Source organism: Oncorhynchus tshawytscha, linkage group LG10 (genome assembly GCF_018296145.1).
Source record: "Oncorhynchus tshawytscha isolate Ot180627B linkage group LG10, Otsh_v2.0, whole genome shotgun sequence".
In the NCBI taxonomy this organism is placed as follows: Eukaryota; Metazoa; Chordata; class Actinopteri; order Salmoniformes; family Salmonidae; genus Oncorhynchus; species Oncorhynchus tshawytscha.
In genome coordinates, this window is record NC_056438.1 from 29,891,730 (window position 1) to 29,906,363 (window position 14,634).

At 43.9% G+C, this 14,634-nt stretch overlaps 1 protein-coding gene across 8 annotated transcripts in view; it reads left to right on the plus strand.

Moving 5' to 3' along the window:
• Positions 1-14,634, plus strand: part of ank2b (ankyrin 2b, neuronal) — a 250,751-nt gene that overhangs the window by 139,742 nt on the left and 96,375 nt on the right. The window lies entirely within an intron of this gene.

Consider the following 14,634-nt stretch of genomic DNA (forward strand, 5'->3'; position numbering starts at 1 on the left):
AGAGCGAGAGAATATATCATATAATTCAGAGGGTGGTATTTGAGATGGATACCAGGCAGGTGTTGACCTGCCTGCATGTGGGTGTGTGTGAGTCACAGGAGAGATACACCTGTTGTCTACCACAGTACATTATCCTGCTCCAGTATTCCTCCTGTCTCTCTTTGCTGGCGGTCATGATGGTGTTAGTACTTTCTGTGAAGAGTGCTGACCTATAGTTTCGTCTCTCCCGAGCCCGTACGGGAGTTGTAGCGATGAGACAAGATAGTAGCTACCAACAATTGGATACCACAAAATTGGGGTTAAAATAAAAAATGTAAACAAAAAAAAATTGTCTGGATGTATTTTGTGTGGTGGACCATTCTTGGTACTGTACACATGGGAACCTGTTGACTGTGAAACACCCAGCAGCGTTGCAGTTCTTGACACAAACCGGTGCGCCTGTTCAAAGGTACCTCAAATCTTTTGTCTTGCCCATTCACCCTCTGAATGGCACACACACACAATCCATGTCTCAATTGTCTCAAGGCTTAAAAATCCTCCTCTAAACCTGTCCCCTTCACTTCATCCACACTGATTGAAGTGGATTTTTAACAAGTGACATCAATACGGGATCATACCTTTCACCTGGATACACCTGGTCAGTCTGTGTCATGTTTTGTATTTACAAGCCTGTAGAACACGCTAACAATCATCAAGATACTTCAAGTTGGTCTGCATTGCTTCAATAACATCTTAACCAACAATGGGGAACAGCTGTGAGTGGAATAACAAGCTCTGAACACGGTTTGATTGTAAATTGCTAACTTTATTTGTGCATGCTCGGGTAGACTTTCCCAAGGAGTCGCCCTTATAAAATACCCACACACACACACACACGCACACACACACAAACCCCCTAACAGCAACTTTCATTTCCGATTGGTTCAGAGATGCACCAACGTGCATATGTTGCATTTGCATTACAATATTTATTTGGCACAGAGTATCCTATCCATTTGATCTGCTTGTCTGCAGCGAGACTCCTTTCTGAAACAATTTAGGGCGAATTGTTTATGCCGAATGATCTAGACCACACTCTCTCTCTCTCTACTCTCTCCCTCTCACCATCCTGCCCTCTCCTCCCTCCTCCATTTCAGTTCCTGTAGATTAGTACGTGTGGATCTACCGTGTGTAGTACAAAGTGTCCCGGCCTGCATTGCAAGTGTTGTACAGCATGCTTGCTATAAGTAGGCTGAACATCTGCTATCTGTCTGAACTAGTGGACTGTGCTGTTACATTTGTTTTGAACTTGTTTGACAGCCTAAATAAAATGATTTGTGTGTATTTGGTGAGTTTTAAATACGGTAATATTGTCATGCATTGTCATCACTGTGCATTGTCAAATTGTACGAAAAACAAATGATACAAATCTAGAATGTATGCCCTATCTAGCGGTCCTAGTAATCTGACGTTTCCTTTTTCACAGTCAGTTTTCTGTCTAGATGGGGTATTATCGCTGAGGAGTCTAGTTTATGGCTGTACTGTATCCCCTGTTTGGCACTAAACTGGGATTGGAGAAATCCAGGATTACAGTCTAATCTCATTGCCATGCTACTATGTAAAAACGGTAGCTCAGGGCCAGTCAAATAACCATGGTAACCCAAAGGGAATCGCGTAGGGATGTCACAGACGAAGATAAACGAAAGATGAACATATTGCCTTTTTGAAATCATGATCTGAATCCGAACTTGAGTCTTCTACAGAGTGGACATGAATTAATTTGAAATGACAACAATGCAACACCACCATTTTGGCATGCCTCGTTACATTCTAGCTCATTTAGTTGAGTGTAAGGATCTTCCGAAGGAGCTTAACTACCAAATATTCCTCCAGTACACCCTCCCCATTTAGTGTCAGCTCCAACTAAACAACCATTACAAATCCCTTTGCCAGATGTGAGTCTTGGGCAAATTGGTTCATCTCATTCCATTGGTCACATGAGCTACTACATACAGTACCAAATGCGGTTCCTCTGGATGTTAGAAGGGCATAACTTAAAAGTGTGTCAGTACTCTGGGATTCCCAATTCGCCAGGGAAGTCCTTCCCTGTTTCTGTGCCAAGCAGTCTGCTTTCCATCAGCATTGTGGAGAGAAAGAGAGCCTATCAATAATTAAATGTAGGGAGGGATGGTGAGAGAGCCTAGAGAGAAATGTGAGGGGGTTGTTAATTGGAATTTTACTGCCAGGGTCCAAACTGTAGCTTTCGAGCCACAGGTAGAGTGAGCTAGCTCTGAAATGTGTGGTATTGGCGCTTGCTGCTTCTCCCAACCAGCAGAATATCAATGTGTTCAAATGAGTCATCGGTTTATCTTTGTCCATTTAGAATCACTGAATATTTATGTTTCTACAAGCGTTCATCCATACCATCCATCTGTGCAAGAACATCGGTACTTACAACAAAGTCTCCACTTGGTCCCCCTGACGGTTTGTGAAGATCTACAGTAGGTTACTGCTATGTGGGCGTCCGGACAGTTATTTCCAGCTAGGTTCAGCATCTCAACACACCCTGTAGTCTGTTCTAGTGCCTCTCCAGTTGCCAGTGTGTTCGGTTGGTAAAGTGTTGTGATAAACTGTGTGCCCGAGATATCAGTTGAGATTAGAGTCTCGCCAATTAAAGTCACCAATTGCTTTAGTGTCTGTTTAATTATTCCCTTGCTGGTCCCAGTCCAGGTCCTAGGGCTGTTTTTGGGACAAAACACCGGGTCCCTGTCAATACTATTGGTCCACTCACCAGGGATATCATCGCACGGTTGGACAGCACACTGTGTTTAGCTTCAGAGACCTTGGGTCGGAAGGAAGGGTAGCTCTTGTGGGGGGATTCGGGAAGTGAGGTGTGTTCAGGTGAAGGAGATGCAGACTTCATGGCTGACGGTTGATTCAGGGTTCGTGGCTTTTGGGACCATGAGAAAAGTAAGTGATTTTTCCTCCGTGTTTAAGTACTCTTCCTCATTGACGATTTTATGATGAGTGATTGGGTCTCACATTTTTTTGGTCTGGAAAATCCTTCAAGTTTTGTTTGGACTGAATTGGGTATTTGAGGTGTTGGGTTCAGCACATTTAATGCATATCAGGGTTAGCCTGAATCAGTTTCCTTTGCCCATCTCCCTGGCTCCTTGGTTGACCCTGGATGTACAAACTTCGCTGCCCCAGTTTATTTCTGGAAGAATTATTCACAGTTGGAGCAGCTGAAGGACAACCTCACAGAAGAGCCTGTGGCCTTTCAAACTCTCTCCGTCTGTCTCCTCTCTCTCCCTTCTATCTTTTTTATTTTTGTGGGTGGATTTAGTACTGCTGGATTCTGCATTTTACATGAGAGGTTCCAGGAGTACTGTGGTGAATGTGATACAGAGAGATAGAGGGGGAGGCACACTTGAATTATGCCAGTTTTTGAAATCTCTCTGAGGTATCCCACCTTCACAAATGTAGCTTTCTGCCTCATCGCTGTGTTAGTCATATCCTGGTGTTACTTTTGTCTGTCCTCTGAGAGTTAAAACCGTTCCTCCAGTTCTTTCTCTCTTTGTACCAGGGTTTGAAACCGGTTCAGGAAACAGAACTGCAAAAACAGGAAAATAATGACATTTTTCGAGGAACAGAATCAGAAACGGGAACAAAAGTGATCTATACTGTTCTGGAACAGAACCGTTATTTTTGAAAGCACGGGAACCGGTTAATAACGTTATTTTACGTTCGGGGCATTTTCTTTTCTTCACAAAAAAGTGCAAAAAGGCACCTATGCCAAAGCCATCACTCTGTCACTCAGAAACATATTCCCGTGTCTACTTAGCAGCTGAAAATCTCTTCCTGTGTGTGCGTGTGTAGGCAACGACAGACAGACTGGCTATTGACATTAGCATCGGCCAGCCATATTGGCTACTACTCTTCTCTGGCCCCATTCTCCCTCTTTCTTGTATATTTGTTTTTCATGAGTGTTTTGGCGGTCAACTGATGGTGAAGCTATGGTCAAAGCCAGATGAGTGACCGTAGATGAACGTCTGGGCTGGGTAAGTCTGGTGTAGACAGGCTGTCGCACAGTGGGGGTTTGGATAGTTGAAAGGGTTCTCGGTGAAGGGGGATGGGTTGGTTGAGCCGCTGAACCAAATCGACCCTAAATCCCCAACATCTGGCCCAGCCTCTGGCCATTCAGAATGGCTACGATCTGGCCACCATAGTTACGGCAGTACAATAAATTAAACCCTATACTGTATGGCACTGTGCACTTCAACACGTTGCCTAGACTAGATCACTCCAGGCAACACTGTAGGTCTGTTGTCAATCTTTGTGTCAGAAACACATAACATGTCATTTGAGCATTTCCAATAGAAATGGCACCTATATCAAAGATGCAGTGTATCTATGGTTTTATGGTTTTAGAGGAAAAATGTCCTCGCATCAACTGAGCAACAAGAACGCCTGTGTTTCCATGGCAACATGGACCACCGACTTCTGTTATTAATTTGATTTTCATAGTCTTTTGCAATTACATTACCCTATAAAGTAGGGAAGCCTGATTTGGATTTTTGATCCCAGGGCAGGGAAGTGAATTATGTACAGTACTAGACAAAAGTTTGGACACCCCTACTCATTCAAGGGTTTTTCTTTATTTTTACTATTTTCTCCATTGTAGAATAATAGTGAAGACATCAAAACTATGAAATAACACATATGGAATCATGTAGTAACCAAAAAAAGTTTCAATCAAATCAAAATATATGTTATATTTGAGATTCTTCAAAGTATCCACTCTTTGCCTTGATGACAGCTTTGCACACTCTTGGCACACTCTTGGCATTCTCTCAACCAGCTTCATGAGATAGTCATCTGGAATGCATTTCAATTAACATGTGTGCTTTGTTAAAAGTTAATTTGTGGAATTTCTTTCTTTAATGAGTTTGAGCCAATCAGTTGTGTTGTGACAAGGTAGGGCTGGTATACAGAAGATAGTTAGGGGCGGTAGGGGCAGTAGGTATCCTAGTGGTTAGAGTGTTGGTCTAGTAACCAGAAGGTTGCAAAATCGAATCCCCGAGCTGACAAGGTAAAAATCTGTCGTTCTGCCCCTGAAAAAGGCAGTTAACCCACTGTTCCTAAGCCGTAAGAATTTGTTCTTAACTGATTTGCCTAGTAAAATAAATAGCCCTATTTGGTAAAATACCAAGTCCGTATTATGGCATGAACAGCTCAAATAAGCAAAGCGAAATGACAGTCCATCATTACTTTAAGACATGTAGGTCAGTCAATCAGGAAAATGTCATGAAAGTTTCTTCAAGTGCAGTTGCAAAAACCATCATTATGATGAAACTGGCTCTCATGAGGACCGCAACAGGAAAGGAAGTCCGTTACAGGAAAGGAAGACCCAGAGTTCCCTCTGCTGCAGAGGATAAGTTCATTAGAGTTACCAGCCTCAGAAATTGCAGCCCAAATAAATGCTTCACAGAGTTCAAGTAACAAACACATCTCAACATCAACTGTTCAGAGGAGACTGTGTGAATCAGGCCTTCGTGGTCGAATTGCTGCAAAGAAACCACTACTAAAGGACAACAATAAGAAGCAGGGACTTGCTGGGGCCAAGAAACAGGAGCAATGGACATCCGACCGGTGGAAATCTGTCCATTGGTCTGATGAGTCCAAATTTGCTGCCGTGTCTTTGTGAGATACAGAGTATGCAGACGGATGATCTGTGCATGTGTAGTTTCCACCGTGAAGCATGGAGGAGGAGGGGTGATGGTGTGGGGGTGCTTTGCTGGTGACATTATCTGTGATTTATTTAGAATTCAAGGTACACTTAACCAGCATGGCTACCACAGCATTCTGGAGTGATACGCCATCGCATCTGGTTTGCGCTTAGTGGGACTATCATTTGTTTTTCAACAGGACAATGACCCATTACACCTCCAGGCTGCGTAAGGGCTATTTGACCAAGAAAGAAAGTGATGGTGTGCTTCATCAGATGACCTGGCCTCCAAAATCACCCGACCTCAACCCAATTGAGATGGTTTGGGATGAGTTGGACTGCAGAGTGAAGGAAAAGCAACCAACAAGTTCTCAGCATATATGGGAACTCCAAGCATTCCAGGTGAAGCTGGTTGAGAGAATGCCAATAATGTGCAAAGCTTTCATCAAGGCATAGGGTGGCTAATTTGAATAATCTAAAATATATTTTGATTTAACACTTTTTTTGGTTACTACATGATTCCATATGTGTTATTTCATAGTTTTGAGGTCTTCACTAATATTCTACAATGTAGAATATAGTCAAATAAAGAAAACCCTTGAGTAGGTGTGTCTAAACTTTTGACTGGTACTGTATGGCAAGTGTGTCCAAGTGGTACTTATTGATACACAGCCATGTGGAAACATACCACATACAACATGTTGAATAGCGTATTACATCAGTGTCCTCCACAGGGCATCAGAGTGCACTACTCCACACTGTGCAGCATCTCCCGTTTGACAAGCAGTTTGGCATGTGAATGAGAATCCTAATTGCGTTCATCTTGCCCATCCCCTTCTAGCTAAACTGGAAGAGGCCCTTTTTCCTGAGCTAGCCCACCCCGACCACACCCACCCATCTGCTAATGCGACTCTAATTGGGTGATAAGATTTTTGGTCAGAGTGCAACCCCTAGCCCAGAGCCCTACCCCCCTATTTTTAACAAGTTTTCTCCTCGTCTCTGTTGGTCAAATCAAATCAAATGTTATTTGTCACATGCTTACTTACAAGCCCTTAACCAACAATGCAGTTTTAAGATAAATACCCCCCCCAAAATAAATAAAAGTAACAAATAATTAAAGAGCAGCAGTAAAATAACAATAGCGAGGCTATATACAGGGGGTACCGGTGCAGAGTCAGTGTGCGGTTAGTGGAGGTAATTGAGGTAATATGTACATGTAGGTAGAGTTATTAAAGTGACTATGCATAGATAATAACAGAGAGTAGCAGCATTATAAAAGGGGTAGGGGCAATGCAAATAGTCTGGGTAGCCATTTGATTAGATGTTCAAGAGTCTTATGGCTTGGGGGTAGAAGCTGTTTAGAAGCCTCTTGGACCTAGACTTGGGTCTCCGATACCACTTTCTGTGCGGTAGCAGAGTGAAAGGTCTATGACTAGGGTGGCGGAAGTCTTTGACAATTTTTAAGGCCTTCTTCTGACACCACCTGGTATAGAGGTCCTGGGTGGCAGGAAGCTTAGCCCCAGTGATGTACTGGTCCGTACGCACTACCCTCTGTAGTGACTTGCGGTCGGAGGCCGAGCAGTTGCCATACCAGGTAGTGATGCAACCCATCAGGATGCTCTCGATGGTGCAGTTGTAGAACCTTTTGAGGATCTGAGGACCCATGCCAAATATTTTCAGTCTCCTGAGGGGGAATAGGTTTTGTCTTGCCCTCTTCACGACTGTCTTCTTGTGCTTGGACCATGATAGTTTGTTGGTGATGTGGACACCAAGGAACTTGAAGCTCTCAACCTGCTCCACCAAAGCCCCGTCGATGAGAATGGGGACGTGCTTAGTCCTCCTTTTCCTGTAGTCCACAATCATCTCCTTTGTTTTGATCACGTTGAGGGAGAGGTTTTTGTCCTGGCACCACACGGCCAGCTCTCTGACCTCCTCCCTATAGGCTGTCTCATTGTTGTCAGTGATCAGGCCTACCACTATTGTGTCATCGGCTAACTTAATGATGGGGTTGGAGTCGTGCCTGGCCGTGCAGGCATGAGTGAACAGGGAGTACAGGAGGAGACTGAGCACGCACCCCTGAGGGGCTCCAGTGTTGAGGATCAGCGTGGCGGATGTGTTGTTACCCACCCTTACCACCTGGGGGCGACCCGTCCGGAAGTCCAGGATCCAGTTGCAGAGGGAGGTGTTTAGCCCCAGGGTCCTTAACTTAGTAATGAGCTTTGAGGGCACTATGGTGTTGAACACTGAGCTGTAGTCACTGAGCTGTAGCTGTAGTGGGGTGGGGGTTGTTTAGTTGCTATCGCTTGTGATGCATGTGCTTAGGGGCGGGGTCTGGATCTCTGATACACCATATTAACATTGCTTCCCATTGGGCAAACTAAGAGAATGTGTTTATTGGCAGATAATACAGGCATGCAAGCATTAAAAACACAATGGAAGGAGACATGAGTAAATTACATGCAGGATAAGGTTAATAGGGCTAATTCATTGTTATTCGATTATACTTGCCTTTTTTAATGGAAGGTCTCGTGTCCACATTATTTGTGTCTGGTCTATAGTGATGGGTCTAACCTATAGTCAAGTGTGTGTGATGGGGTGTGAGAAGGCTTAGAGAGGGATATTAATGGTCCGATCATGTAAATGTTTTATAGACGATGGGGGTGACTCTGCAGAAATAGACTTTGAAGAAGCTCTGAAGGAGTCTGTACTTCTGGTTTGAGTAACTCATTTGTATGGCTCGTTTAACGCTCTCTGCAGTCGGATGCTTCTCCTCAGTTAGTTGGAAGTGGTTGAAACAATTTAATTGCCCTCTCTTCACACGTTTACACAATAAGCCTCCAGACTTTTGAGTCTTATAATTGCCCTGCAGTAAAAGGTCTGAAATTGCTTCATTTTTTTTTGTTAATTTATTCTTAGAGAATAGTTTACCATGGCTGTGTGGTTCTTTACAATGAAGTGTGTTTACTCCCTGCATGGGCTAACATATTCCAGTGAATGAGAAATATTTGGCCGACATTTTGAAACAGGGTGGGCATTGTTAGTACCGTCACAATGCCAAGTCACATGTTCAGACCAGAGAGAACGGGCACATTTACCTCACATTTACAGAACACATACAGGATCACTGACACACACACACACACACACACACACACACACACACACACACACACACACACACACACACACACACACACACACACACACACACACACACACATCTTGAAATGCAGCTGAGTAGCATCTCACAAGCTCACAAAAGATCTGACAAGCACCTAGTTAGGCCTCTCTCAGCTGAGATCAATCACTATGGTGGATCTGGGGGTGAATGAATTACAAATCCTGAACCCTGAGAGCGAGATCAATTCAATGAAAAGATCTGGCTCTGCCTTTAATTTGCCGCCCAGCTTCACTCAATCAATAATCAGTGCTGTAGGCTTCACTGTGACACACAGAGGACAAGATTCACACAACACAAAACATTTAAATAGCTATTGTGTGACTGCTGAAGTTCATACTAGCTCTCCGACTGGAGAAGTTGAGAGTTATAACCTTTCCCCACTCCCCTTCATGACATCAGGTTAAGTCAGCACCACGCACTAAGTCATGGTCACCCTCAGCGTGATAACAGCCCTCATCGCCAAGGGTAGCCTCTGACCCTCATGAGAGCGCATTCCAGAGCAACCAGGGGGCTACTGTACCTCCCCCACCCCCTCATCTGTTTTGGCACGCCACCCTCCCGCCAGTCGGTCGGACCACCCTCGTTCCCATGCATATCTAGGCTGGTGGGTGTAAATATAGCTGGAATTAGCAATGGGCCAGTGTTAGCGCTTAGCGGCAGTAGTAGATTGTGCTCCTAGAGGGGGACAAGGAAAGCTGGCGAGGCTGACAGGCAGAGTGGGTTTGCTGGGCAAAAGGTAGCATCTTAGCCCACCTGTGGATGGGGATAGCCGTTAGCGCTCTAGGGGTGGATGGGGGAAAAAAGATACAGGACTGGATTTTTTTTGTGGATTTACTAGAGCAACTTTACCTGCTTTTGTTGGTTTGTTTACATTTGATGACGCCTGGCTTCGCAGACACTGGCATTGTGACTAGCGGTTGCCATGGGCAACGCAGCAATGTGTAAGGTGTGTGAGGCTGAAAAGGGTTTGAAAGCCAATGGGAGTCAACCCAAGATGGACCACATTCTACCAGAGTCAGACTACTACTGCTTTGAACAACATCCTGAGCCTGAGCCAGAACCCCAAATACTGGTAAGACTTGGGGCATAACATAGGCATAACATTTCTGAGGTGTGTTAGAAGAATTGTGTGAAATTCCATGCCACTCCTGCCTTGGGTCTCCAGTCTCTTGCTTATTTTCTTTGTACTGTAGCTCTTTAAAAATAGCTCTTGTATCTTTTTCCCACCTCGGGTAAACCCATTGACTAACCTTGTTGTGTTTTTTATAGTAATATTCTCCCCTCCATTACACTGATGCGGGGAATAGTGTGGTGTACTTGTTTACAGTGTTTACAGTTTACAGCATATTGAAAGTACTCACCAAAGAAGAAACAGTTATTTCAACTCACCTTCCCCCAGGGGGGAAAAAATCTGCCCAATCCTGCTATGCTCAAAGGCTTTGCCACATCAAAGAGGTGTGGACAGAGTTACCGACAGCGAAGCAAACCAAGCGATGGGATACAAAAATAAAGCCAGTCGAGTGCCAGGCCAGATACGTCTAGGCAGCTGTGTCATACAGAGTGGTGTGAGAGAGCGGTACCATAGTGATCTGTAATTGGACAGAGCTGCCTGTGAGGACGTTGTGACTCAGATGACCTAGCGACCCATAGTGACTCTTCTACCAGCAGAGAATCATTGCCTGGTAAGAGAGAAAGGGAGAGAGATAGAGAATCGAGAGAGCCCTGAACATCTATACCTGGGTAAGAGAGGATGAAGCTGTGAGAGAGAAAAAACATAATTCTGAAAGGGGGATATCGACCCCCCCCCCGCCATGTTTTCTGACTCAGCACTATTTTCTTCAAAACAATTATAGTGTGTGAAAGGTGCGTGAAAGCAGGATAAATAAATTGCTTTGGAGAATGTGAGAATTCATTGTGTCCAGTAGGTAATTAATGATAAATAGGAGGGTTGTGGGTGAGAGGGAGGGAGAGAGAGAGCGCTATTTGTGCTAAAGGTATGCGAAACTGCTAAAGGCAGTTCTTAATGTACAATTTATTTGTTTGTGAGCCTTGCATTTTATTGTGAGACTTAGTATTTCCATAATTGATATTGATTTCCATCCCTCCCTACAGTGCAGTATAATGTACTGCTCTGTGCTAGCTGCAGTTGTGTTGTGTTCAATGTCCCACTCATTTCCAGAGCAATGACCAGTACATTCCAATTCCCCTGGAGTGTCTCCTCCTATCACCTCACATCACACTCCACACTCATACCATGCCTGCTGAGATCAAGGACATGATGTGACTTAGAGGAGTACTGTAAGAGTTAGGGGTGTGCCGACATGGCCATACTCGTATTTCGTAATCGTAGCCGTAAGTTGACAATTGATTGTCGAATCGGATGATACTCGTAATTGGAATAGACAGAAGTGGTTTAATATGCCTAAATAGATGTTGGCAAAATAAACTATATACACAAAAGTATGTGGACACCCCTTCAAATGAGTGGATTCATCTATTTCAGCCACACCTGTTGCTGACAGGTGTATAATATCGAGCACACAGCCATGCGATCTCCATAGACAAACATTGCCAGTAAAATGGCCTTAATGAAGAGCTCAGTGATTTTCAACGTGGCACCATCATAGGATGCCACCTTTCCAACATTTCAGTTTGTCAAATGTATGCCCTGCTGGAGCTGCTCTGGGTCAGCTGTAAGTGCTGGTATTGTGAAGTGGAAACGTCTAGGAGCAACAATGGTTCAGCCGTGACGTGGTAGGCCACACAAGCTCACGGAACGGGACCGCTTGGTGCTGAAGCACGTAGCGCGTAACAATCGTCTGTCCTCAGTTGCAACACTCACTCCCGAATTCCAAACTGCCTCTGGTATTAACGTCAACACAAGAACTGTTCATCGGGAGCTTCATAAAATGGGTTCCCATGGCCGAGCAGCCGCACACAAGATCACCATGTGCAATGCCAAGCGTCAGCTGGAGTGGTGTAAAGCTTGCCGCAATTGGAGTCTGGATCAGTGGAAATGCGTTTTCTGGAGTGATGAATCACACTTCACCATCTGGCAGTCTGACGGATAAATCTTGGTTTGGCGGATGCCAGGAGAACGCTACCCGCACCAATGCATTGTGTCTGTGCCTGTGTGTCCTCAACTTGCAGTGGGCAGTTTGCTGTCACTCACTCAGAATGCACATTAGCATTTCATATTTTTCCCTACCCTTGCCACACTTGTTAGATATAATGCACATTGATAGCTTGATCGCAAACGTCCTCGACATGTGATTTATTATAGTAGCAGGCAGTAGCAATCTAAATGATCAGACTGAAAACATGCGAGGAAAAGTGAACGGGTGAAATTAGGAGAAATAAAGCTTCACTCTATCCAATCAGAGCAACAGGATCAACGTACAGCCCACCATTTTTCTTTACAGACAGGCAAACTAGCCAGTTGAGGTATTTAGACCGCTCACATGACTGACTGACCGTATGGTTTAGAAACTCTGTCACTGACTGACATGAGAAAGATGCTTGGATCATAATTGTATCCAGAAAATTGCCCATATCCGTTACGATACTTGTTTTGACCGACTACTCGGCACAGCCCTCGTAAGAGTGTAGCCTGGCGTATTTATGCAAGCTTGTGTATAGTACGCACATTGTGTGTGTTTTATCAGGGGCCCTAATCTCCAGAGGGCCCAGTTATCATCCCCTGGGGCCACTTTCTTTAGCGGCCATTTTTAATGCTGCATTGGAATACAAATTAATTTTAAACGCCCAGAAAGACAGCGATGTGTGTGTAGTATGTCTGTGTTTGGCGTGTGTGAGTGTGTGTTTGTACTCCTTCAGAGTGTTCCTGTTATAGTAAACCACGCTGACAGCTAAAGGTCTGCTCTCTCTGAGGACGCCTACTGTTTTTGAGAACATGGACTATTTTGTAGTGGCTGGTGTTAGCTAAGAGCAGGGTCGTGTTGCTAGTGCATGTCAGATCTTACAATGCCTGGATAGGTATTTTATGTATCAGCTAACCACATCATATGTTATAGCAATCTGGTGCCCGACGGCACAGTTGATGACATGGCACACAACCATTGGTTGATGCATGCAACGTCTGCGCAGGGGGACACGACTTATGCCTTCAACTTGACCCCTGACCTTTCACCCCTGACATTTAGCTCTCACGCTCTTTGTCACTAAGTGGACTGTGGAATCTCTAGTACACATTCTGATGTTTTTTTCCTGCTTTTCACACCGTCTGTACAAAGTGTTTTGGCCTTGAAATAGCTCGCAATATAACATTTTAAATCAGAAGATGTGGTATATAAGTTATCCTTCAGTGGCGTATAGCAAGGCTTTGTTAGCTCTGCAAGGACAATACAGCATCCTTGTGCTTTCAATAAATATTGTATGTTGTTTACCCTCCCCTACAATGTTTTTTATGGTGTTCTCGGTCAGCAACACACACTATCTTGCCCCAATCTGTCATGCCTCAGTGAAAGCATTAGCCTCTACTGGTGAATTTAGAGTAGGTCTAAATTTAGTGTCCCTAACGAAGCTGTGCCTAGTGCTGATTTACTATATGCGAATGAGTCCTCAGGGAGAGCCGTGGTTGGCCAGGATGCTCTGGCGGCCAGCTATATCTTGTTTTGGCATTGGCCCAGAAATGTTGGGCCCAGCTGATGTTGATGACACTGATTGCTAATGAGGGGGGCTCCCAGGATGAACTAATCACAATGAGGTAACATCACACAGCATGCATAAACAATTACAGAAGAGAGATCCCTAGCCAATACATCAAACCGCATGCTTCCATTATGTCACCTTGATCTTGAAGCCTTTGAATGTGTGGTGAGTTCATGTTATCATAATCTACAGCTTCCTATTGAATGTTTCCTTGTTTTTCATTGAGTCGAATGAGGTTCGATAGAATTCCATTTGGAAGCCTCATGTGTGATGAAGTCCGATGGTTTCTGTTACTGTAATTTAATTATTCCAAAATGTTTTCATTAATTGAATTCCCTTAATCTATTTTATGAGATTTTGTAAGATTCTTGTTTGCATAAAATAGACGGAGACCAGTCTCATCAATAATAGGTAACAGAATTTATTCTCGGAGCGCGCAGCCACGTTACCACGAGCAACAGTTCATATACATTAGAGACGTAATTTACATGACGTAATTTCATTGCTTCTAGAATGAATCCCCTCCTCCCAACCTAGAATTAAGTGAGTTTAAAAGTTCATTCCAACTCACTAACACACTCACAGGTCACACAACATAACTGAATTAACTTTTGACCCCTCACCATTATCGATCACCACTTAGCTGACAGTTCTAATTAACAGAAAACCTAGGAATGCACTCACTGCCTTATCTAAAACACTCCAGAGCTAAGTTTCGTCGGTTCAACCATAGGTTAACGACCCTATCTGCTTACTTAAACCCACTCCTCTCCAGACTAGTTTGGAATGTTCGTTATATTTAATTACTCCTTGTCCGTGTCACACAATCCCTTCTTATGAACTCATATTGTTAATCAGATATAATAAAACAGAGTATAAGTTTACTTAGTTACAGTTCCATTTAAAATGAGAATATTGTTTAGTCATTTAATCATAATATTCCTAACAGTTTCCGATAATCATAAGGTATTAAAAGCTGAACTCGGGGTATGTGGTGGTAACGATCAAGGTTCCATGGATACTGCAGTCCAGTTGAATGTGATGACATAGTAATCATCACATACTGTAATTAAAG